General features: G+C 40.0%; 1 pseudogene; it reads left to right on the top strand.

The window, feature by feature from the left end:
- The first annotated feature begins 259 nt into the window (after positions 1-259).
- Positions 260-378, top strand: LOC127643330 (uncharacterized; annotated as a pseudogene).
- Positions 379-2,889: the final 2,511 nt, after the last annotated feature.

The following is a 2,889-nucleotide window of genomic DNA, read 5'->3' as shown; positions in this document are numbered from 1 at the left end:
GCAAACCACATGGATGCTATGACACAGGTATTGCAGAAAAAGGTATTGTGGCTGACTCCTTTGAAATTGAATGAGGAGAGAGGAGGCACTTACCTTTTCAACAAGAAAAATAAATAAAAATAGACAATGTCTGAGAGGAAAGGGTCTGTTGTTCCTTTTTTAGAGCTGCAATACAAGACATGTGTCAATGATGGGAGAGCAGCTTAAGGATGTGTGCAGTGTGCTTTCTTTAAATAGCCTGCTGGTAGCGGTTCCTGTCGTATACGGCAATACCACCCTGAGCACATCTGAGCTCATTTGATCTCGGAAGCTAAGCAGTGTTGGCCCTGGTTGGTACTTGGATGGGAGACTGCCTTGGAAAACCAGGTGCTGTAAGCTTTTTCTTTTCCTTGTTTGTTTTAACTGGCTCAACTGGGATTTATTTATTTATCTATCCTTGGAAATTGGTTGTTTGATTGATTTTCTTTCATTTAGCTTTCTCTGTGGCAAAGGACAGCCTGCTAATTTATCTTGTCTCCTCCAGAAAGCAGTAGAGCTTTAATTAGCCTGTTGGTAGCAGCTACTGTCGCTTACGGCCACACCACCCTGAGGGTGCTATAGAGCAAACAGGAAGTGAGTTGGCAGTTTGGAGTGAGCAGTTGGTGAGAGAGGCTCACCAAACACTCAGTGTGTTTATTTTTGTTTTGTGTTTAAATCGGTTTTTATTTTTATCAGTGTTTAGTCTTTTTTTTTGTTTTTGTCTTTATTTGTTTAATTCCTCCCAGCAGCACATGCTGTTTGGGGGGAGTTTAAACACTGTTTTTGTGTGTTTTTTTTCTTTTTTGTTTAAAAATGGACAGATTTATGGCAACAGACATGGACTTGGCAAGAGGAACATGGCGGCAAACAGAAACAGGACTGGAAAAAAAAAACAAGGGAAAATATGGCCCTGAAAAGAGATACAAAAGATCCTACACTAAAGAAGCAACGGTTGTAGTGGATTTGGCAGCAGTACAAGAAGGAAAAGCAGAGGATATAATTCAAGCATTGAAAGACAAGATGGATGTGACAAGCATATTAGCGGTAAGACCCAAAATTATGAAAGAATACGAAATCACATTTGAAAAGGAAGATATTGAAAAGCTGGATGAAGGATTGATGATTAAAAGGAAAGATGTGTGAAATTAAAAATCTAGATGACACAGAATTTCTGTGTCAAACACTGTTTTTAGTAAAATGGACATGGCAAATGGAATGATTTTTAAATCGGATGAGGGTAGAAAGGAGTTAAGGTCATTGGAGGAGAAAAACATGATGTGTGGAGGGAGAGAAATGGAAAAAATAAGGAATATACAAGACAGCTGGTGGGGAATTTTATGTGTCAAACTAGAATAGACTACTTTTTAAGCACCAGGAATTTGGAATGTTTTATTGATGGAGTGTTTTATAAAGAAACAACTTTAAGTGATCACAAAATGGTGTGAACGAGAATGGATTTTAAAAGAGAAATGAAGGGACCAGGGGTATGGATTTTTAACACTGAGGTTTTAAAGGAACAGCATTTTAAAGAAAAGATAGAAAACATATTAGATGAAAGGAAAAAAGACTTGATGTTGTAACGGTGGCGGCCCCTGAACTAAATTTAAATAAACCCAGATAGCAAAAAATGTCCGCACGGCTTCTTTTTGCCGCCGACCCTAAGCTGTCGGCTATAGGTGCGTCCCACTGGCGGGGATGAAACGTTTGCCGCCAAATTCATCACTCCCATTTCTTGCGAGACGCCGCCCGCGAAAAGCTGGCGGGCCGCCTGCTTCATTTTCTCTGGCGGTTGCCTCGGGCTAATCGACCGCGGCCGGCTGGCGGCAAGCCGCTTTGAAATACAAGGACAGATTAGACTCTCAAAATCGACCAGCCATGTTGGCTATTATAATTTTTGGCTCCAAAGCCATTAGGGTTTATAACATAGTCTTGACTCTTGATTCCATGATAAGGTAAGGTTTAGGAAATGACATTTAAATTACTTTGAAACTCTGAAGCGATTATACAGTTGTAGCGTGGCCACATAAGGGGCGTTTTATATAAGGTTTATAACTTTAAATGTGTGTCATTTATATTTATTAGTTATATTGCTTTCCCCTGTTTTCTGTCATTCCCCTCAGCTGTTGTGTGTTGTTCCCCGATCTCTGTTCACGCGAGATCTTCGCGTGCATTCGTCTTACGTGTTTTCCTGCCACGTATTCAGGAAGTTACTTTCGGTTTCTATTTAAAGAACCGCTATGCCGATAAACGGGGCTCATTTGCGAGTACACACACACGTACAAAACTCATTCACGTTGGATTACTTTGGTGACCTACCTGGAAGCGCTGGGACACCGTTCCTCCCGGAGGTATTTCGTTTGGCTCGTTGCCAGGATTACCTTTTTATCAGAGGACATTGGTTTGTCATCAAATTCATCACTCCATCACTAGATCGATCCCAAGGACCCTACAAACACCCGGTGAGACTGATCCGATCACTGTAAATAACTCTGCGCACTCTGGACTTCACTATTACATGTACATACACCTTGTGTTGTTATTGTTGTAAAAATTATTCTAGATTTTGTAATACACTTGGGTTTATTGGTATTTACATCTGTGTTGATATATTTATTTGTTCCATTCTTTTACACTTATCAATAGAAACAGTACGGTAGATCCCAATATTAGTGTAAACTCCTCTTTAATATATTGGAGAGTGTTACATAGTGGTGGCCCATACGGGGACGTGCTGTTTCTATTTATTGATAGTGTTATTTGTGTTCATTAATATGGAAGACATGACACAAGCAAATGGAGGAAGAATGAATGTAAATACTGATGAAATTGAGACTGATGTGAATGAGTTAAGGTGTAGTTCGGTTGAGACTG

This window comes from Xyrauchen texanus, chromosome 4 (assembly GCF_025860055.1).
Source record: "Xyrauchen texanus isolate HMW12.3.18 chromosome 4, RBS_HiC_50CHRs, whole genome shotgun sequence".
Classification (NCBI taxonomy): domain Eukaryota; kingdom Metazoa; phylum Chordata; class Actinopteri; order Cypriniformes; family Catostomidae; genus Xyrauchen; species Xyrauchen texanus.
Note: the sequence above shows the minus strand (reverse complement) of the source record. Positions and strands in the feature narration are given on the sequence as shown.